This window comes from Myodes glareolus, chromosome 3, assembly GCF_982192425.1.
Source record: "Myodes glareolus chromosome 3, mMyoGla1.1, whole genome shotgun sequence".
Taxonomy (NCBI): domain Eukaryota; kingdom Metazoa; phylum Chordata; class Mammalia; order Rodentia; family Cricetidae; genus Myodes; species Myodes glareolus.
Window position 1 is genome coordinate 104,372,183 of NC_142028.1, and position 23,373 is coordinate 104,395,555.

At 42.0% G+C, this 23,373-nt stretch overlaps 1 protein-coding gene across 1 annotated transcript in view; it reads right to left on the reverse strand.

Moving 5' to 3' along the window:
* The window catches only part of Dennd4c (DENN domain containing 4C), a 94,462-nt gene extending 74,616 nt beyond the window's left edge, over positions 1–19,846 (reverse strand). Inside the window, exon 1 of the mRNA XM_085686229.2 lies at positions 19,709–19,846. The gene's annotated coding sequence lies outside the window, so the exon portion shown is untranslated. The remainder of the gene's footprint in view (positions 1–19,708) is intronic.
* Positions 19,847–23,373: the final 3,527 nt, after the last annotated feature.

Sequence of the window (23,373 nt, forward strand, 5' to 3'; positions counted from 1 at the left end):
TCTCAGATTTACAATCAAACTTCAACCTGTAAGGTTTTTATCATCTTATCAGCTTTACCTAAATTTTAAAAAAAAGTAGGTCTGGTACATTTGCAACACAACTACAGTCATTTCACGTACCTATAGCTCTTATTTACTACAACAGCTGGGTGTGGTGGCTCAATTTGTAATCCTAGCACTTGGAAGGCTAAAGCAGGAGGATTTTAAGGCTAGCACTACACAATGAGACCCTGTTCCAAAATCTGGAAAAGGGGGCCATCGAGATGGCTCAAGAGGTAAAAAAAAAAAAAAAAAAAAAACAAAAAAACAAAAAAACATCTGCCTCAAAATCCTAACAACCTCAGATGGATACCTGAAATCCACAGCGGGAGAAAGTCAACTCCCCTACAAGCTGTCCTCTGATCTCCACACACACAATATGGCATGCACACACCTACCCACAAACATACACACATACACACTACTATTCAATAAAGATTTAAGAGCTGTTTGATCTAGGTAATAATATGGATGAGTAATAAAATGATGTGACAGCAACCAGACCAAAGAGAGCGAGAGAGAGCGAGAGCGAGAGAGAGAGAATGCATATATGCATATATGATTCTGTTATTATAGCCTGGCTGGCATAGAATTCATGTATGACAGACTAGCCTCGAACTCACAGAGATCCATCTGCATCTACCTCCCCAGTGGTGGGATTAAAAGTGTGCACCACCATGCCTGGCCCCATATAAATTTTAGAAACTTGTTGGAAAGATGTCTCACTGGTTAAAAACACTAACTACTCTTCCAGAGGTCTCGGATTCAGTTCCCAGCACCCCACATGGTGGCTCAAAATCATCTATAACTCAAATCTCAGGGGATCTGACACCTTCTTCTGGCCTTTAAGGGCACTGCATGAATGTAGAGCAAAGACATACTTGTAAGAAAAACACACACATTAAAAGAAATCTCATATATAATATGTATGTATGTGTGTGTGTGTATGTATGTATGTATGTATGTATATATATTTGCCTGGCATGGTAGCATAAACCTTTAATCCAACCATTTGGAAAGCAGAGCAAGTGGATCTCTGAGTTCAAGGATAGACTGGCATACAGAGAAACCCTGTATAGGGTTTTCTCAATTAATTTATCTATTTATTAATTTTAGAGGTTATATGATAGAAGACAATATCAGGAGAAAATAGTGAGGAAGGAGGAAACTTGGGATATTGATGGATATCTTCACTACCTTGATTTTGCAATGATTTTCCAAGTGTATATATTTGCGTCTTTGAGAATAATATTTAATTGTTTCCGAATATCATACAATATAGTTTGATCATATTTAACCACAGCTGTTGATTTGACTCCTCCGAGATCTACCCTCAATTTCCTTCCCACCACCTGACTTGGTGTCTTCTCTCTCCAACACACTGCCCACATACTCAGGGATGTGAGGCCATCCACTGCAGTGCGTTAACCTGCCAGGAGCTACAACCCTTAGAAGAAAATTAACTCTCTGTCCACCAGCGGTCATCAGTTGTCAATAGCTCCTCAGTTAAGGGTAAGGACTCTTGAGACCCTGTTCCCCTTCAAATTTATACATTTTAAGTAGGAGCTGTACATTTTATCTGCATTATTGTCTTTTCTAAGTTTTTATTAGCATATATCAATTATTCACAAAATAGGTTTCATTATGACATTTTCATACATGTGTATAGCGTATTTTGATTATATTCAAAACACCTTGCTGGGCATAAGGGTACAGAACTTTTTAATGGAGTAATTTAATGACAGATACTCCATTTCTCTGCTGTTTTAGGTGCATTTAGAGTCTATCATGTTTTATCTTCATTTTTGGACTATCCCAAATGTCTTCTAAATTACTTTTTAATCCTCTCAATGAACCCCACTTTATTTAAAAATTCCTTATTTCTAATCATGTATGTCTTTTATATATGCCATCTCATTTTTTATGTCCAATTTATTTTAAGACAAATATTCTTGCATAATGAAATTTCTTCAAATTATTGAATTTCTTCAAATTATGTATATTTTGCACTCAATACCAAACACATACTAACATATTAAAAATAACAAGTTCTACTTCTAATCAACTAGCCAGAGTAAAACTGCTATCTTATGATGATTGCCCTAAACCCCAAGGGACCATTTTAGTATTATGATAGTAGCATAGGGCGTAGCGGCAGTTGGAGCAATAGCTCAGTGGTTAAGAGCACTTACTGTTCTTATGAAGGACCCAGGTTTGGTTCCCAGTTCCTGGAGACCTGATACCTTCTGACCTCTGCAGGGACCAGGCACACACATGGTACACATTAATACAGGCACTCAAACACACAAAACAAATAGGTCTTTAAATAAGACAAAATAAGACTGGAGGTGATAGCACCCATCTTTAATCCCAGCACTCAGGAGACAAAGGCAGGTGGATCTCTGTGAGTTTGAGGCCAGTCTGGTCTACAAGAACTAGTTCCAGAATAGGCTCCAAAGCTACAAAGGGAAACCCTGTCTTGAAAAACAAAAACAAACAAAAAGACAAAATAAAAGAGCTGCTAATTTGGAAGAAGGGTGTCAGAACACAGTCCAAGGATGGAGTCATGTGAGAATTCTGAACACTTAGAAAAGTCAAAAAAAAAAAAAAAAAGACAAGAGTCTTGTGATATCAATTTCTTTAAAACACAGAATTGTTCTTGGAATGTATTTTCGTGTTCCTCCCAGGTATAGGGGATAGGAGTGAGTTTACTTCACCTGTTATTATTCATATGCCTCTCCTGAAAAACATGTCCAGCTTGCCCTTGTGATTATATGCTTTATTCGGGTGATTCTGCTTAACTCTCTGAGCATAAATTGTCTGATGCCCGAATAAAGTTGGCTATTGAAAGAGACTTGAGTCAGCCCCATTTTAGGCCCTCTCTCCCAGGTTCACCTGCCAACTAGAGCAGTAAGCAAAAGGGATCAGTGGTGTAGGGAAGGAGACAGGAGAGGATAATGAAAGGTTAAAGAAGTTTTGTTGTTGTTGTTGTTTGAAACAGAGTGGTATTATATAACCCTAGCTGCATAGAACTTTGTAGCAGACCAAGCTGACTTGCTGGAGATCGACTTGCCTCTGCCTCTTTTATTTTTTTAAAGATTTATTGGGGGGCTGGTGTGATAGCTCAGAGGTTAAGAGCACTGGCTGCTCTTGCAGAGGACCTGGGTTCATTCCTAGCATACGCAGGGCAACTTACAACTGTCTGTAGTTCCAGCTTCAAAAAATCTGACATACTCACCTGAATCATCAGTGGGGCAAGGGAGAAATTGAACTCCTAAACTTCAATGAAAATGACCACACAACATGCCCAAATTTATGGGGCACAATGAAAGCAGTGTTAAGAGGAAAGTTCATAGCACTAAATGCCTACATAAAGCTGAAAAAAATCCCACACTAGTGAATTAACAGAACATTTGAAAACTTTAGAACAAAAAGAAGCAAACTCACCCAAGAGAACTAGACATCAGGAAATAAAGTGAGAGATGAAGTCAACAAAATAGAAACAAAGAAAACAATACAAAGAATAAATGAGACAAAGAGTTGATTCTTCGAGAAAATCAACAAACAAGATAAACCTTTATCCAAACTATCCAAAAGACAGAGAGAGAATATCCCAATTAACAAAATCAGAAATGAAAAGGAGGACATAACAACAGATACAGATGAAATTGAGAAGATCAACAGGTCATATTTGAAAAACCTGTACTCCACAAAATTGGAAAACTTAAAGGAAATGGACAACTTTCTGGATAAATATCACTTACCAAAATTAAATCAAGACCAGATAAGCAAATTAAACAGAGCTATAACTGCTAAAGAAATAGAAACAGTCACCAAAAGTCTCCCAACCAAAAACAGCCCAGGACCAGATGGTTTCAGCTTAGAATTCTACAAGATTTTTAAGGAAGAACTAATACCAATACTCCTCAAATAGTTTCACACAATAGAAACAGAAGGAACATTTTCAAATTCTTTTTATGAGGCTACAATTACCCTGATATCCAAACCACAGAAAGACATTACTAAAAAAGAGAATTACAGACCAATCTCACTTATGAACATTGATGCAAAAATACTCAATAAAATACTGACAAATCGAATCCAAGAACACATCAGAACCATCATCCACCATGATCAAGTCAGCTACATCCTAGAGATGCAGGGATGGTTCAACACACAAAAATCTGTCAATGTAATCCACCATATAAACAAACTGAAAAATAAAAACCACATGATCATCTCATTAGATGCTGAAAAAGCTTTCGACAAAATACAACATTCCTTCATGATAAAGGTCTTGGAGAGAGCAGGGATACAAAGAACATACCTAAACATAATAAAGGCAATAAAGAGCAAGCCAACGGCCAACATCAAACTAAATGGAAACTTCCAGCAATCCCACTGAAATCAGGAACAAGACAAGATTGCCCACTCTTTCTGTATCTATTCAATATAGTTCTTGAGGTTCTAGCTAGAGCAATAAAACAAAAGGAGATCAAGGGGATACAAATCGGAAAAGAAGTCAAACTCTCACTGATCACTGATGATATGATAGTTTACATAAACGATCCCAAAAATTCTACCAAGGAACTTCTACAACTCATAAACACCTTCAGTAATGTAGCAGGATACAAGATTAACTAAAAAAAAAATCAGTAGCCCTCCTGTAGACAGATGATAAAAGGGCTGGGGAAGAAATCAGAGAATCAACACCCTTCACAATAGCCACAAATAGCATAAAATATCTCAGAGTAACTCTAACCAAACAAGTGGAAGATTTGTATGACAAGAACTTTCAATGTTTAAAGAAAGAAAATGAAGAAGACACCAGAAAGTGGAAAGATCTCCCAGGCTCCTGGGTAGGCAGAATTAACATAGTAAAAATGGCAATCTTACCAAAAGCAATCTACAGATTCAACACAATGTCCATCTAAATCCCAGCAATATTCTTCAAAGACCTCAAAAGAATGGTACTCAACTTCATATGGAAAAGCAAAAAACCCCAGGATAGCCAAAACAATCCTGTTCAATAAAAGAACTTCTGGAGGCATCACAATTTCTGACTTCAAACTCTACCACAGAGCTACAGGAATGAAAACAGCCTGGTATTGGCATAAGAACAGACAGGAAGACCAACGGAACCAAATAGAAGACCCGGATATCAATCCACACATCTTCGAACACCTGATCTTTGATAAAGAACCAAAAAATATAAAATGGAAAAAAGAAAGCATGTTTAACAAATGGTGTTGGCATAACTGGACATCAACATGTAGAAGAATGAAAATAGATCCATATCTATTACCATGCACAAAACTCAAGTCCAAATGGATCAAAGACCTCAAAATAAAACCAACCACAATGAACCTCACAGAAGAGAAGTGGGAAGTACACTTGAATGCACTGACACAGGAGACCATTTCCTAAATATAACCCCAGTATCACAGATACTGAGAGAAACAATTAAAAAACGGGACCTCCTGAAACTGAAAAGCTTCTGTAAAGCAAAGGACATGGTCAAAAAGACAAAATGACAGCCTACAGAATGGAAAAAGATCTTCACTAACCCCACATCAGACAGAGGTCTGATCTCCAAAATATAAAAAGAACTCAAGAAATTGGTCATCAAAAGAATAAATAATCCAATAAAAAAAAATGGAATACAGACCTAAACAGAGGAATTTAAAATGGCTGAAAGTCACTTAAAGAAATGTTCAACACCCTTAGTCATCAGAGAAATGTACATCAAACCAACTCTGAGATTCCATCTTACACCTGTAAGAATGGCCAAGATCAAAAACACTGATGACAACTTATGCTGGAGAGGATGTGGGATAAAGGGAACACTCCCCCATTGCTGGTGGGAGTGCAAACTAGTACAGCCCCTTTGAATATCAGTATGACGATTTCTCAGAAAATTAGAAAACAACCTTCCTCAAGATCCAGTAATACCACTTTGGGGTATATATCCAAAGGATGCTCAATTGTACCACAAGGACATGTGCTCAACTATGTTCAAAGTAGCACTGTTTGTCATGGCCAGAACCTGGAAACAACCTAAATGCCCCTCGACCGAAGAATGGATAAGGGAAATGTGGTTCATTTACACGATAGAGTACTACCGAGTAGAAAAAAATAATGACACCTTGAAATCTATAATGAATAGAGCTAGAAAGCATCATATTGAATGAGGTAACCCAGGCCCAGAAAGACAGTTATCATATGTACTCACTCATAAGTGGTTTTTAAACATAAAGCAAAGAAAACCAGTCCACAAATCACAATCCCAGAGAACCTAGAAAACAATGAGGACCCTAAGAGAGACATACATAGATCTAATCTACAAGGGAAGTAGAAAAGGACAAGATCTGAGTAAATTGGGAGCATGGGGACCATGGGAGAGGGTTGAAGGGGAGGGGAGAGGCAGGGAGGGGAGCGGAGAAAAATGTAGAGTTCAAAAAAAAGAAATCTGACATCTTCTTCTGGCCTCCAAAGGCACTGCATGTATGTAGAGCACAAATATACAAGCAGGCATATTATCCATACATATGAAAATAAGTAAAAATTTAAAAATCACATTATGTGTGTATATATGGGTATGTGCACATGAATAGCCAAATACCCAGGTATTTGGATTCCCCTGAAGCTGGAGTTATGGGCTGTTTTGAGATACCTGGTATGGGTGCTGGGAACTGAACTCAGGTCCTCTGTGCCATTAGTGCTCTTAACTGCTGAGTCACCTCTCCAGGCCTATACTTTATTTTTATATATTTTTGTTTTTGTTTTGTGTTGAGGAGTGGGACTCAGTCACAGGAGTCCTTTTATCCTTTGCCTCATCCTTTGAAAAACCCAAATACTAGACATTTAACTCTCACTACCACGGTCACTTCAGACTACAACTACTTTACAGTTGAACATTATTTCTCTGTATGTGCACCTCACATTTTTATTCCTTCATCTACTTAAGGACACTAAGTTGTCTCCACATCCTGCTGCTATCATAATGCTAAAATGAGCCTGGGGGTGTCGAGTGGAGGTGCAGGTATGGCCTCAAGAGAGCAATTCTGACTAAATAACTAGAAGTTTGATTGCCAGTCCATACAGTGATTCTATTTTTAATATAAATTTTTAGTAATCTCCCACGTTTGTAGATAGTGTTGATTCCCTTTGCTCTTAACCCTGCTACGGCTCTGTGTAGCAAAAGCTTTTCTGTTTGGTTTGAAGAGATAGGGTCTCACTCTGAAACCCAGGTTATCTAGAACTCACTGTGGCCCAGGCAAGCCTCAAATTCATCCTCCTGCTTCAACCTCCCAAGCCACTTAGCTTCAACAAAGCTTTATTTGGGGGTGAGGGGGAGTTGGGGGTTCGAGACAGGGTTTCTCTGTAGCTTTGGGGCCTGTCCTGGAACTAGCTCTTGTAGTTCAAGATAACCTCCAAATCACAGAGATCTGCCTGCCTCTGCCTCCGAGTGCTGGGATTAAAGGCATGAGCCACCACCACACAGTTTAACAAAGATTTTTTTAAAAGGTGCAAAAATCAATTTATAAGGCTTAATATTCATTCTCCAATACAACAAAGATAATCTTCTATAACTTAATTTCATACTTCTTACTGACTAGCATCCCCCACCACCAGACAGGTTTCTCTGTGTTGCCCTGGCTGTCCTGAAACTCCCTTTGCAGACCAGGTTGGCCTTGAAATCAGAGACCCTCCTGCCTCTGCCATCCTAGTGCTGGGATTAACCACTGCCCACATGCCCAAAACATTCATTAATGTAAGCAAAACACTATTAGCTTCAACCTACACAACTAAATATCATCCACACAATTTTTCTCACTGAAATAAAAAAGTTTCTTTCAGAGTGTCAAAATTTATCTGTATGTTCCCACACCATACAAAATGAATGATAAGTTTTCTAAATCAAGGAAAACAAGGACCATTTTATCAGTTATTGGCTACATTTAAGCAATGTAATATAGGGATTTAGTGATTTTCTTCAGACAGCTCTATCAAGACCAGTTATGCTTCCTATATAAGAGAACTATAAAACTGAAGTCCTTTCAAATAAAATCAAACTGACAAAACAATGATATTCTCCACTGTTGTATTGGTGGCTCCGAGTTTTACACAAAAGTAATGTAAAGAGAGGGCTTGGGCTAGATTGTGAGTTTCATCCAGGTCAGTCAAGGCTAAAAGATGAGGTCCTATCTCAAAAGAGCTAAAGGGAGGGAGAGAGAAATGGAGGAAGGGAGGGAAAAAAAGAAAATTTAAAAAAAAAAAAAAGAAAGTCAGACAGGATAAAAGAGCCCTGGAAAGTAGAGAATGTGCAGCAGCCACAACTAATTAAATAAATTCAGTTGTTCTCCACCAAGTCCCCTTGGGAAAACTAGAACTTCCCTTTTTGAATGTTATGCACAGTCAAGATGGCCAGGTGTGGCAAAGGCAGAAGGAGCACCAGGAGTTTGAGGCTGGCCTGGTCTACACAGTGAGTCCTAAATCAGCCAGGACTGCTTAGTGAGATCACAGATCAAAGAAACAAGGGGACAGGGAGCCTGGGCTTGGTGGTACTACCTGTAGTGCCAGAATTAAGGAGGTAGCAGCAAAAAGATGAGTTCATGGCCAATCTCACAGAGGGATTCAGAGGCCAACCTGGGCTTCAGGAGACCCCATCAAGGCAAGAGAAAAGGAGTAAAAGAGAGGGAGGCAATTAGCTTTACCACCAAGATTTATAAGGCAATGGACCTATGTATCAAATTGATAATATAACAACATGTCTGGGAAATTTAAAAAGGACAACTCTGGGTCTGCTTAATTGTGGTGTATAATTTTTTTTATTTGCAAGGTTTTTTTTAATATATAATAAAGCTTATTTTTAAAAAAAATGACTAAATTGAACTAGCATTTGAACACAGTATTTTGAAAAAAAGAACTAAAAAAGAAATTTTGACCCTTTCTTTTTTGTTTTTGTTTTTAGAAGGATTTTCATGGTGGTCTTGGTGTAACAATTTTGAATTTATCTGCACCTTCTCTGTAAGTGAACAATTGCTGAAAGTCAGAATTCCTGCTGTAAGAAAATGGATACAAATCTGGAGAATGTGAAGAAAAGAGTCAGTGTACTAGAATGGAAGTAGAAGCATCGGTGTGAATACATAACTTTAGCACATGTATGCTAAGGCAATTCTGTGCCCTTAAATGACAACTAGAACAGGAAAAGCATATTAAACTAGATGTGGTGGCACTAGTCTAGCCTGTAATCCCAGCACTCAGGGAAGTGAGGCAGGGGGATTTCCAACTCCAGGCCAGCCTGGGTTAAGCAGTCAGGTTCTGGCTCAAGAAATCCAAGCAAGCCAAAAGGAAGCAACTGCAGAGTGCTCAGGCATTCAGAAACAGGCCATCTCCATCAACCACTCCAGGGCTAGGAACCAGGAAAGAGGGGGTAGAAAGACACTGTGAGGCAGCACTGGAGTGGAATGTTGTGGAAGGCTGTCATCCAGTTATGCCTGAAGTCTCAGAAGATGGGATTCCCAGAATAAGAGCAGACCTACCAACAACCTGTACGAACAACAACGAAGGGATGACCTTCATCCTATATGAAGGGCCAATCCACTCCAAGGGAGCTATAGACAGTTGCTGGAGAAAGACATTTTCTTCAGTGTTGTTCCTATAATTAACCTGTTCCTGTAAACAACCCTAATTAAACTCATTAGGTCACTAAACAGACAGGAGCAGATGCAGGGCTAGGAAGAAGGAGATCATGGGAAGAGTAGGGGAACGAGAAAGTAATGGGGTTGAATAGGATTAAAATACACTATATACATATATGAGGAAGTCATAATGAAATATATTATTATGCATAAATAATATATGTCAATAAAAACATTAAAACCAAATAAATAAATGTGTATTCATATAGAACTAAAGTGCGGACTTTGGTTAATGCCAATGTCATTAGTAGAACAATTATGCCATAGTAATATAAAATATTGTTTTATTTTGGAATTATGTGACTTTTTTGAGACAGAGTCTCACTTTGTAATTTACTATGTTGCCCAATCTGGTATGGAAATCATGGCAATCCTCCTGCCTCAGCCTCATGAGTGCTGAGAGCTACTAATCCCAACTAGAAACATAAAATAGTAACAGGAAGGAGAGAAACACTATCTTTTCAACTTTTCTATAAATCTAAAATTATTCAGAAATTAACATTTTAAGGGGGGAGATATATCTCAATGATAGATCACTTGCCTAGCATGAGAGAAGTCTTGAGTTCAATCTACAGCATCACTAGAGCTTGATTTTATTCTTTAATGCGGGAAAGGGAGTGTCCATGGGAATGTAAACACGTTTGTGGAAACCAGAGGTGGATCTTGGGTTTCTTCCTCAAGTGTTTTTTTGCCTTATTCTTTAGAAAAGATCTGTCACTGAACCTATAGCTCACCAACTGAGTAGACTGGCAGCACAGGGATCCTCCTGATTTACCTTCTTTCTCAGTTTGGGGATTATGGGAGCACAATGCCACACCTGGCTTATTAATGTGGGTACTGGGAATCTGAACTCATGTACTCTTATTTGCACAGCAAATACTTTAACAACTGTAAACTTTAACAACTTTAATATTTTCCCTGTCCCAATAATTTAAGCATATGTAAATTTTATTAATTTATTATATATGCAAGTCAACAGAATTGACAGCAGTAATATAAACAAGCAAATCAAGGAAACAACACACATGTCCATCAACTGATGGACAGTCAAAAAGTGGTACCTACACATAATTATTTATACAATGGAGTGTCACTCAACAAAAAGAAATGAAGTATCAACACATAGTACCACAAAGATGAACCTTGAAAACACTCACTAAGTGGAAGAAGCTAGTCACAACCATATGCAGATCAGTTCCACTATATTAAAATGCTCAGAATAGTAAATCTAGAGAAACAGGAGTAGATAAATAGCAGACTCAGGTAGGCACGGATTCAAGAAAACTGCAGAAGGACTGCTAATGGACAGGAGGTTCCTGTTCAAAATGTTTCCACAGGAGCCAGGCCTGGGAGCACATGCCTATGATGCCAGAGAAGAGAGAAAAAGAGAAGATGGTTGGAGATGTAGAGGCCAGCCTGGGCAAAAAGAGATCCTGTCTCCAAATAACAGGTGCTAGTGAGGGTTATCAACATGTGGGTCGAGACCCCTGGGCTCAACTGGCCCTTTCACAGGGGTCTCTTGAGAACATCGGAAAACCCAGGTATTTACATTATGATTCAATTTGAATACATAACTGTATTCAAAATTAGTTATAAAGTAGCAAAAATAATGCTATGGTTGGGGTCAGCACAACACAAGGAACTGTATTAGAGTACTGCAGCATTAGGAAGGCTGAGAACCACTGTGCTAGAGATGGCTCAGCAGTTAAAAGTCTAGCAACTCTTCCAGAGAACTGAATTCAATTTCCAGAGCCCTCATGGGGAGATTTCACAACCACTTGTAACTCCAGGTCCAAGGAATCCAACATCCTCTCATGGCCTCTGTGGGTACTTGCATTCACCCACATAACCAAATGCAGGTACACATAAGAAAAAAGAAATTAAAAAATTATATGGGTTTCCCTCCTAGTTCTGATTGCTTAAAACACATCCCGAAGCAGTGTCACCAAAACAACAAACAATACCTAATCCACCCCTTCAGTAACACACCAGAGCAGGGTCCCCTGGAGAAATGATGAGGCTGAAGTGAATTAGGAAAAATCTATGCTATACCTAGAATGCCATGTGCAAAAGACAAAAGGCACTTCTAAGATTAGTAGTCACAGGGACTAGCTTAAAGAGTCTCCCATAGGTCAAACTGTGGGTGATCTCTGAGTCATAACGAGTGGCAGGAACTGGGAATATGACTCAGGAGTAAACTGCATGCTTAGCATACAAAAAGACAGAATGGTAGCAACGGATTATAATACATTAAGTATTTGGGCCTTGAGTGTATCCTGGTCCTACAAAATGAAGGGCAAGAAAACTTTTACAAAAGAATGACAACAGATACTTTGGGGAGAAGGAATAGTAGAAAAAAACCATGGTTTTCTCAGTCCCTACCTGTTACAGGGTCCTCCTGGCTGGCAGACCTCACCTGCTACCCTAAACTTCTCCAACCCTAGGACTCCCTCCCCCAATTGCCGTTCCCTATATACCTCAGCTATTTTGGTTACCCCTTCTCTTTTGGACCTCCTAGCTGCACCTGGCTCCCCTCTCTCCCAGATTCCCTCTGTCCCTACTCAAGTACACTCACCACGACTCTCCCAGATGTCCTTGCCTCTAGCTAGGCTCTCCCTTTTATTTATAACAAACTTTCTCCTCCACCACACCTAGGAGCAGTGAGGTCCTTTCCGTTTTTATTTCTTTTTTCATTCAATGAGCACTAGAAAACAGCACAGCAATAAACATTAGTCTGGTGAGAGAGGGACAGACCTGGAACTCCAGCTCTCAAAATGCTGAGACAGGAGGATCTTGAGTTTGAAGCTGGCTTGGACTAGATATGGAGCTCCAGGCCAAACTGGACTACAAAGAAAGATCAGGTCTCAAAAACCAAAACAAATGGGCCAGTGAGATGGCTCAGCAGATAATGGCACTTATCAGGATACCTGACAAGCTGGGTCTCCAGTTCTCACGGGGTCTAAACAGAGAACTAATTCCGGCAAGTTGTTCTCTGACAATGACACACACACACACACACACACACACACACACACACACACACACACACACTTTCTCTAAAATGTTAAAATGTTAGGGGAAAGAAAGGGAGGGTCAGTGATTAAAGTTTTTGTCCCACAGGCAAGAGTCTGATTCCCAGAGCCCATGTAAATTCTGAGTAGGCTTGGCAGTTTTCCTGTAATTCCAACCTTTGAAGGCAGAGATGATCCCCACAGTAAGCTGGCTACAGATTCTAGCTGTGGAAGAGTGACTGAGGAAGATTCCAAATATCAACCTCAGCCCTCTATATTCACACTCACTCACACACTTGAACACATATGTGTGCTGCACACAAGTAAACACATACACCCCCCACACATAAGCACATGAAAAAGTTTTAAAATAATGACATCAATAAACACAACAAAACAAAACAAAAAAGAGCTAGGCTTGGTGGTGCATATCTCTAATCTCAGCACCGCAAAGGGGTGGGGAGTATGATATTGATCTCTGTAAATTCAAGCACAGCCTGGTCTACTGAGTTCCCACCTAGTCAGATCTAGAATGAGACCCTGTCTGAGGGAAGAAGGAAATCTCCAAATAAATGATAATTATACTCTAGCCAGGTATCAGGCTAAGGCAGGAGGATTTTTGCAAGTTTAAGGCTAGTCTAGACTTCAAAGCAAGACCTTGTCTCAAAAAGAAAAGAAAAGCACAGGAGCTGAAGAGAGAGGGCTCTGTGCTTAAAAGTTTAAGAACACCAACTGCTCTTCCAGAGGACCTGTGTTCAATTCCCAGTACCACATGGCAGCTAACAACCATCTGTAATTACAGCTCAGGGAATATACATTCAGGCAAAAGACCAATGCACATAAAATAAAAAAAAAAAAGAAAGAGAAAAAATGATGAGGATTATAGGTGAGAATATAGTCTTTCAGGACAAAAAAAGAACGATCATGTAATGAGGAAAATACTTTATAAGAAAAGAAAGTCGCCGGGCAGTGGTGGTGCACTCCTTAAATCCCAGCACTCGGGAGGCAGAGGCAGGTGGATCTCTGTGAGTTCAAGGCCAATCTGGTCTACAAGAGCTAGTTCCAGAGTTCCAGGACAGGCTCCAAAGCTACAGAGAAACCAACTAAGTCTCTACCTGAAAAGAGCCACACACACCTCAAATATGACTTGCAGTTACCACTGTGTTATAGTCTACAGAATAAAGAGTGCAATCATGTCATTCCATTAATTATAGAAAGGCTAATTACTGAATAATTCTTTTTTAAAAATGAGCACTTATTTATTTTGTTTGGGAAGGGAAGCACAAGCTTGCCGCAGCATCCATGTGGAGGTCAGATGACAACTTTTCAGATCTTCTCTCCTATCATGAGGGAACCAGGGATCCAAGGCAGATTGGCAGGCTTGGCAGCAAGTAACTTTATCCACTGAGCCATCTAACCAGCCTCTGAATAATTCACCTTTCTGTATATTAAAATCTCCTACATAGAGCTGGGAATCTAGCTAAATGCTGAAATACATGATTATCATGTAAAAGCAGGCTCCAAATTCAATGCACAGCACCCTTTAAAACAAAAAAAATCACATATAACCTGGAGCGGGGGGTGTCTACCTTCTGTTTTGTCCCATTAGCCATTCCAAGCAACATCTAGTTAATTGTCATGGGTCTATGTTTTTATCTAAATTCCCTCTCTTCACTCTTACCCCCCCCAAAAAAAACAAAAACAAAAACAAAAACACCTTTTCAGGTTTATTCTTTTAGGCATCTAAGTTTCCAGTGGAAAGTAGGGCTTACTTAGTAGGACACACTTCATGTACTCGTGTAATACATACTTCATGCAATGATGGCACTCAAACGGCTAAAGAAAGAGAACTGCCTGAGTTTGAGGCCCATCCATGTCATACTGTGAACTGCAGGCCAGCTTGGGATAAAAATCTCATTCAACAAACGAATAACAAGAACAAAAAGTTTTAGAGAGAAGCAAATGGAGAATATTTTGTTCATAACTACCTTTTTTTAAAAAGATTTCTTTTATGTAATGTGTCTTAGTGTTTTACTGCCTATATGTACGTGTACCACAGGCATTCAGTGCCTGTGTAGGTCAGAAAAGTCAGAAGAACTGGACTAGAGTTACAGATGTCTGTGAACCACCATGTGGGTGGCTGGAGTTGAACTCAGGTCCTTTGCAAGAACAACAAGTGTTCTTATCCGCTGAACCACTTCTCGAGCCTCAAAACAACTTTAAAGCACAGCACAGGGGCATTAGGAGGTGCAGCAGATAAAGAAGCCTACTGGCAAGCTTTGTTCACGATGTCAGGGATGAGAGCGATGAACACACTGAACGCACACAGGCATACAGATCCATCACTTGGGAGGCACAAGCAGGACAGCTAGTACATGAGTTTGAGGACTGATTAGAGAGGGGGACACTCCTCTGGCCTCCGCAGGTACCTGCACTCACATACACATACTTACACATAGGCACACATATACATGATCAAATATAATAAAAATATCCAGGCAGTGGTGGCACACACATATAATCCCAGCACTTGGAAAGCAGAGGCAGGTGGATCTCCAGGAATTCGAGGTCAGCCTGGTCTACAAAGCAAGTTCCAGGACAGTCAGAGCTGCTACACAGAGAAACCCTGTCTTGAAAAAACAAATAATAATAATAACAATAAATTTTTTTTCTCTTTTTGGTTTTTTGAGACAGGGTTTCTCTGTGGCTCTGGAGCCTGTCCTGGAACCAGCTCTTCTAGACCAGGCTGGCCTCGAACTCACAGAGATCCACCTGCCTCTGCCTCCCGAGTTTGGGATTAAAGGCATGTGCCACCACTGCCCGACACAATAAATCTTAAAAAAAAAAAAAAAAAGCAAATTTACTCATTAGGAAGCAGGAAGGGAAGTGACATAAAGAGGCTGGAGAGGTGGCTCAGCAGTTAAGACGTGACACTTTTCCAAAGGACCCAAGTTCAGTTTCCAGCATCATATCCTTCAGTTACAACCACAGGTGATTACAGCTCAAGGAGGTCTCATCTTTCAACCTCCCGTGCACTACTAAATATAAATATATAATCACTTGCAACAGAGAACAATCTAGATCAACAAAAAATTAAGAGTCAATATGGTGGCACACACCTGTAATCCTACAACTCTGGAGTCAGAGGCAGGAAGACCTCAAACCCAAGACTAGACTGTGATAATAATGAACACAGCCATACACACTATAGCCCGACCTAATCTCACCAGTGCATGGCGTGCATGGCCACTTCCACTGTCAACAGCCCCTGCAGAACACTATCTGCATTAATTCATAACTGATCAATCTGCTGTGTTCACACACAGTCATCACCCAGAGTCTCTAGTTTATATTAGGGCCCCCTTTGGTTGGTAGACAGTCTACGGCTTTGAACAAATGAATACCGTATACATCTACCACGATAGTTTCACATTTAATTTTAGTGCCTTAAATTTTTTCTATGCTTTGCCTTCCCCCTCCCCCGATTGTTGTTATTCTTTTCTTTTCCTTACTGCTTTTTTGATACAGGGTCTCATAGCCCAGGCTGGCTTTGAACTCATAATCCTTCCAAATACTAGGACTACTGGCATGCCCAGCTTTTTTTCCATTTGTCTAATTTTTATTGACTTCTTTATGTATGCGGGTAGATTGCGTCGTTCAGCACATGCACAAAGATCGGAGAACAACCTGCAGGAGTCACTCTGCTCTTCTAACAAGTGGGGCCCTAGGGGTCAAACCCGGGTCAGGTGACAAGGGCCTTCCTTTCTCGGCCATCTCACGGGCCCTGATTGTGTAGTGAGACAGGATCTTGAATAGCCAGGCTGTCTGCAACCTCACTCTGAAACTGAGGCTAGTCTTGATCCTCCTGCTGCCATCTCCCAACTACTGGGATTAATAGCATGTGCCATCACCCCATTTATTGTTAAATGCTTTACTGTAGGGCCACGAAAATGCCTAAACTACGTTTGTGAGCTAGAGGTGTGATTTGGTGGCAGAGGAAGTGTTCAGTATGCCTAAGTTTCTGGTTCAACCTAAAAACCACATTAGCACGAAGAAGTCATGCATGAGAATTACACTGTATTTCCTCCACAGCAATGATCTAACCAGCAGTAGGAAAAAGCCATACCAATTTAAAAGGAGGAAGTACTACCAGCTTTCTTGGCAAACACTATGAATGTGGACGGGGAAATAAAGAAAAGAGACATCTAAGAGCAACTGGAAGTCAAGTGTACTTGAGTCTGAGCAGACCACAGTGATGAAGACCTGCAATCCCTGCACCTGAGAGGAGGCAGGAGCGTTTAAGGGAGTCCTCAGCTGTGTACGTTTACCTTTCCCAGAATTTAAGAGGCCCAGGCAGGAAGGCACAGCAAGTTCCAGGCATGTGCCTAGACTATACATATACAGCAGGACTTGTAAAAAAAAAAAAAAAAAAAAAAAAAAGTAGTTTTCAAACTGGGCATGATGTCTTTAGTCCCCAGACTGAGGCAAAAGCAGGATGATTATAAAAAATTCCCACAAATACTATCATAAATTTCAAATAATAAAGTATCTAAATTTGGAATTCCTAACACGATGATGCTAAAAGACTTCTTTTACTAGGCTATAATACAACATTCTTTTCTCAATTTTCAACTATTTTTTTTTTTTTTTTTGGTGCTCTGTTTTGTTTTTCCTAAACATGGTCTCACCACTCAACCCAAGCTGGCATGAAACTTGTTTGCTGAGTCGTGGAGCTGGCCTCACACAATCCTCCTGCCTCCATCTTCCAAGTGGAGGGTGTAGAGCTGTGCAACACTACACCTGGCTTCCCAAACTGCACAGCTTTCCATTCCACCAAGACGTCCCATTGCTACTGTCTATAAAACTGACAACCTGAAGGAAGGTACCATTTGTGAGGCACCATCCCCCCAAAAGGTGGCATTCAAATTCGTGTACTATGAAAACTTGTGTCGTGATTGTAACAGACATTCCGTTTTCAAATCACAACAGTCAGCCGAGACAACCTGCCACCTGACTCAGCTGCTTTCTCTTTCACCTTACAACCTGCACTTGAGATGCAAGAACAAGACAAAAACATCACTTTAAAGTGAGCAGCAAAGCCATTATGGTATTTGTCTTGGCAGGAAGCACCAATGAAAATAAGAGATGCTTCAGTCTTGGCTGGCAGATATACAAAAGCAAGGGTGCCTTGTCATTATTTGCCATGCAAAATCCTCCATGCATAAGTTACACACTGCATGCATTTCACTACAAACGCCTAACATGCTCCCTTAGAAAGGTCACCTGCCCAAATGACCATCTGAACCTGGCACCATGAATTGTTATAGCCTGCACAAACGGCAGTTCCTTGTAACTTAAAACATTTGCTTTTAAGAACAGTCTCCACCTACAACTTTTCTACCAATTTCTTCAACTACAAGCCAAAGTTTATACTATGAAAAACTGTATTTATTCCCAGAACGCACTCATTTACAAATTACACAGGAGTAAAGTATTAAAATACAAAAACATCAACATTTCCAACACATCTTTTCTATTATTCAAACAGCCAAACAATTATATCCCAGGCAAGGTATCGTGAACCAAAAATCAAATGACACGGGATTACTTCACTAAAACAGGTAATAGAGACGATTAGACCCCTTAATCTCAATCAATTACTTTATAAATAGTCAAAGGAGTCACCCACCATGTGGTAGGAAGTGGACTGAATAGTAGTAACTAAAAAACGATTGAACACAATCCATTAAGAGGCAGGTCATGTTCATGAACACAAATCTAAGTTTATTTCTCAGATTTTTGAGTTCCCAGTCGTACGTCAAGAAGGCAGTTTGCCAACTTTTTAACATTAATATGGAGAACGGAGAAGAAAATATAGCAGATTTTTATGGTTATAATGAGTGAGATAGAAAAAAGATTTTCCTTTCGCAATTCTTTTTTTTTCTTACAAAAAAGTCACACAAAGCGTTTCAGATTTGAGGTAATATACATGATTACCTCAAATCAAATGTTTACTGAAAACTTGGCAACAGCACATTACACCTAAAGATCTCTTCTTACTTCTCCTTGGAAACAGACAGGAATGGAAGACCTATTCCCAGGGTTACCTGGCGTGTGAGAACATCTTAACTCCGGTTGCACACAATTAAGCCGACTCAGTGGGTCAAGTGGTCAAGCTACGGTGCATGACAACCTCTGTAAGCACAATCGCCCAACTTGAGCTTTCAGTACGGGGGATGACACCTTCCCTCACATTTGCTCAAGTAACTACGGTAACTGCCCTAAATCTTCCCGTGTGAAACCAACGAAATGTGGGGGAAGCAAGGGAGAGGGACGTTTTAAAAACTGGGTCATTCCTTATTTATTCTCTCCCAGCACATTCTCCGGGAGGGAAACGGCCTTCGAAGCACAGAGAGGAGAGGGGGAAAGACGTGACAGCATCTCCAACACTTTAAAGTTACAGTTCTTCCAAGAGTCGGTACTAGGGGCTCATTAGTTGGCTTTATTTGCGTTTAGTCACTCCGGACTGAATGGAGTCTTCCTATAAATTATCCCCAACAAAGCACCCCTAGGCATCGGCCACCGTCCGGCAGAGGAGGAAATGCCCTGAATTCACCTGCGGCACCTGCCTGCGTCCGGCTGCCTCCACCTCCGCGGCGTCAGCCGACCCCGGCTCCCTGGAGGCGCCGCCACCAGCAGCGACCCGCCGACCCGACCAGAGCCCCGGAGTCCGGCTCCCGCCCCACCCCGGCGGCAGAGGCCAGGCCCTGGCCCAGCACCGAAGCGATTCTCACGAGGCCCTCCGGCCGCAGCCCGCAGGCTCCGGGGACCTCCGGTCCGCTGAGCGCCTAGGCCGGCCAGCCCGCCGCTCCCCACCTCCGCCTTCAGTTCCTCACGCTACTTGCGCGGTCTGGCGGCACGGGAGACGTAGGCAGGGCGGCGGTGCGAACTCACCTGCGCCAGCCCGGTCAGTGACGGCGGCCCGACACTACAAGCAGCTTCCTGGGGCTAGAAGGCGCCGGCGACGCGGCCTGGGCACCCTCAGCAGGCAGGGCCGGGACTCCGGCGGCCACTCTGCGCCTGCGCCTCCGCACGGCCGGGTCTCGAGGGGCACCGCCTGCAGCGAGGGCAACTGCCGGCCGAGGGGCTCGCGGGCCGCGGGTACTGCGGGAGGACCGACGTCTAGGCGCTGCCCGCGGCGAGCCCGTCCCGACCGCAGACCGCCATGTTTCTGTTCCCTTTTCTTTTTTGCCTTCCCCTCCTTCCGCCCCTTTCCACAGAACACCACTTTCCCTCCCTTCTTCCCTCTCCCTTTCCTTCTGCGGGGGCGGTGGAAAGGGCGCGGGGAGGGCGGGGTCCGAGGGCTGTCCCGCCCCGCTGGAGCCACGCCCCTATGGTTAGGCTCCGCCCAGTGGTTGACCCACGCCCCCAGACTTGAACCAAGCCTTGCTCTCAGGCCACGCCCCTGCGTCTGTGCAGAGCCCCGAGAAGAGCTCCCTGGCTGCGCCGGCCGGGTTTCCGTGCCCTATCCCTCCTCCTGGCAGAGGGACCCATCCTGGCCGACCTCTGGGCGCGTTCTAAGAGTTCTGACGCCGGCCTCGGAGACCCCGAAGCGAGAGATGACTAGCGCTCCGGGCGGTGCTTGCAACCTTCTTAAAGGCTCTGTGATTATTGTGGTGGCCTGGAGCAGGTGACCGCTGCCCCTCCCGGCTGGGGCTTTCCAAGACTGGAATAGCGACTCTGAATAGTTCAAGGTCAATGAAAAAAGAGAGCCACACGCGCAGTTAGTTGAGGCTGGAAGTGGCATTCATAACTGGGTGACTCCAAAGTCCGAGTGACTCTGGGGGGCTGTTCCTTTCCAAGCCCTCCACAGACATCTAGAGAGACCTTAGCTGCGCTGAATTTCGCGTAGAACTCTTTAAAACAATCAGTACCCTGCTGCCTCCCAAAGGTAGCCTAGATTTGCAGGTACGCCTTCTGAGTCTTCCTTGCAACGCAATTTTGGCAGAATATTTCTAACTTGTTTAGTTGAAGTGGGAGGGGGCGAGGGGGAACGCGGGGGCAGGGTTCCACTGTCTAGCCCTGGCTGTCCTGCAAGTCTATTTGTAGACCAGGCTGGCCTTTAACACTCAGAGAGCCACCGTTGCTGGAATTGAAGACGTGCGCCACCACTCGGTGAAAACAATTTAAGGTATAAATTTTTCAAGGAACAAATGGCTTAAAATAAGTTACAACTTATTTCCTCTTGGCAAAACAGGATTGGCCAGTGACCCAGCAGTTGACTGAAATTACAACTGATAAGATTTTGGAGGGAAAGGGAGACAGCGTATAATAAATGACGTGTGTGAACACGCCTTAAGGAAACCGGTTTCTTTGTATGCAGTCAAAAAATCACTAAATTATTTTTAAAGATTTGTACACATCTGGTGAATACTCAGGCACATAATGATTATTTTGCTGCGAATTACTCCTTGTTCACTATTCTTGCTAACAAGTGGAATATTAAGTCTGATCGTCCTGGTTGTCAATTCATCTCTGAGGTTTACTGCTGGTTTGAAAAGTTTTGGTTTTGACTTCTATAACAGACACTGTTTTCCTAGCCACATTAGTAGTCGGAACTGATTCAAAAAGAAACACTTAGCAATATGAATATGGCTCCATTAACAATAGTTAGGCGTTAGTCTGGGGCCCTGGAAACACCCTAACACTAACAATCCAGACAGCAGAAATTCTAAGGACACATTTGTATTTGAAAACCTAGCTTGTGGACTTCTTGTCCTTCCTCAACAATGTGAAAATTTATATTTTAAAAATACTTAAATGGAGTTATGGGTTTAACTTAATAGGAGAGAGCTTATTTAGCCCACATGAGGCCCTAGGTTGGATCTCTAGCTCTGAAAAAAAAAATGTTACTGGGTACACATCATTAGCCCTCAGGCACTGCAAGGGCCTCCCCTTCCTTCCCAACTCTGTTCTTTGCTATCCACAAAAATGGGAGGCAGGGGTGCTGGAGAGATGTCTCAGTTTTTAACAGTACTTGCTGCTCTTCTAGAGGACCAGAATTTAATTCCCAGCACGCTGTCCAAAGGCTCACAACCACCTACAACTCCAGTTTCAGGGGATCCAACACCCTCTTCTGGCCCCCAGTGTTACCCATATGTACATGTTTATACTCACACAGAGACACACAAGCATACATAAAAATAAAACAAAAGTTATAAACTAAGAAACCATTAAAAAGCAATAGTCAGTGTGTTAGCTAGTTTTATTTCCACTTGGCATAAACAAGAACTCACAAAGAGAGAGTTTCCGTTGAGAAAATGCCTCCATAAGGTCCAGCTGTATGCAAAACGCCTGTGGAAAGTTTTCTTAAGTAGGGCTTGATGAGGGAGGGCCCAGCCAATGGAGGTAGGGCCACCCCTAGGCTGGTGGTCCTGGGTTCTAGAAAGCAGGCTACCTTAGAGTTATCGCTGTGGTGAGACACCATGACCAAAACAACCTGAGGAGGAAAGGGTTTATTTGGCTTATACTTCCGCATCACTGTTCATCACTGAAGGAAGTCAGGACAGAAACTCCAACAGGGCAGGAACCTGGAGGCAGGAGCTGATGCAGAAGCCATGGAGGGGTGCTGCTCACTGGCTTGCTAACATGGCTTGTTCAGCTTGTTTTCTTATAGAACCCAGGACCACCAGCCCAGGGATGGCACTACCCACAAGGGGCTGAGCCCTGCCACTTCAGTCAGTGATTAAGAAAATGTTCTACAGACTTGCCTACAGCCCAATCTTATAGAGGCACTTTCTCAATTGAGGCTCTCTCCTCTCTGATGACTCTAGCTTGTGTCAAGTTGACATGAAACTAGCCAGCACACGGGTTGAGCAAGCCATGAGGAGCAAGCCATTCCTCCATTGCCTCTGCATCAGTTCCTGCCTCCAGGTTCCTTCCCTGCTTGAGTTCCTGTCTTGACTTCCTCCAATGATGAACAGTGATGTAGAAGTGTAAGCCAAATAAACCCTTACCTCCCCAATTTGCTTTTGGTCATAGTGTTTCATCACAGCCATAGTGACCTTAACTAAAATAGTCAGAAATGCCAAAAGCATTTCCTACTTATAAAAAATATGAAAATTGGAAAAGCCAAATTTTTCTGAAGCATGATTCGTAAAAGCCCAGAGAGAAAATTTGGGGTTCAACCTGAAGACCCAAAAAGCAAAGCAGCCAGCCACTGGCTCTTACTTCCACCTCAGTCCGAAAATGGCAATCCTGTCTCCAGGAATCTCAGAATGAGCCTGAGCCTGAGAGCTGCCTCCTCCCGTTTTATACTCCTCTCTAGGGCTGGGATTAAAGGTGTGTGTCACCACCGCTGGTCTGTAAGGCTGGCTGGCCAGTGCATCTGTCCTACTGTCTGATCTTCAGCTTCAAGCAATATTTATTACAAATGAAATGCCACTACATTTCCCCTTTTTGTCTAAATAAAGAAGAAGGCTATAACTAATATAAGAAAAACTATACACAATAAGTACAATTTTACATACAATTATACAGGTAATAAATACTTCAACAATGTCTAACCATTTACATTTGACAAATTCAGAGAAAATGCTCCATATCTATCCTATCTTGGT